We start from the raw sequence: 841 nt of genomic DNA on the forward strand, positions 1-841 counted from the left end.
CACAAGTGAGGTAACTTAATGACACGAGTAATTCACTAGGGTTACCTTTTGACGCTCTGCCAAGGAAGGTACAAGTCCCCTCACAATCACCGGAGATGGCCACGAACAATAACCAACTCGTGCCAATCCTCCTCCACTGCACCAAGCCATCTAGGTGGTGGCAACCACCAAGAGCAACAAGTGAATCCCGCAGTGAAACACAAATACCAAGTGCCTTAGATGCAATCACTCAAGCAATGCACTTGTGTGGCAGTATCGCCCGAAATAATACACCTTCGGAGACGCTCGTCTTCCACTAGACACTAAGCACCCCGAAAAATAAGCTACATCAGGCGGGTTCCGTCGGGCACACCCCAAGGGAGAGCCCGAATAATCCACGTTTTCCCCAAGGATCCAATAATGAGAATGAGTTACAATACTTAGTCCATTTCATACATCCATGATTCATAAAAATATATTATTATAGTATAAAATTCAAAGTGTGGAAATTTAACAGTGGAATGAAAAGAAACATCTATCGATAATATACAAGGATCCGTCTGTGCCCACTAGATGAATCCTTCACACAACAGTTACTCCTCAAGCAGTATCTGCAACAGGGGTAAATAAACCCTGAGTACATAATGTACTTGCAAGATGTAAGGAAAATGGACCCTAGACCCATTTACTTTGGATTTTGGTGTTTGATGACCAACACAACCAAGTTGGATTAATGAATTTGCAAGTGATTGTTTTGTAGTTCAATAGGGTGCAAGATGTGACTTGGACAAAGGCAACATGATGATCCGATGATCAACACCATAAGCAAGACCTTAGAAGCACAAGAAAAGACCCAAGATAT

The sequence above is a fragment of the Miscanthus floridulus genome, chromosome 7 (genome assembly GCF_019320115.1).
Source record: "Miscanthus floridulus cultivar M001 chromosome 7, ASM1932011v1, whole genome shotgun sequence".
Taxonomy (NCBI): domain Eukaryota; kingdom Viridiplantae; phylum Streptophyta; class Magnoliopsida; order Poales; family Poaceae; genus Miscanthus; species Miscanthus floridulus.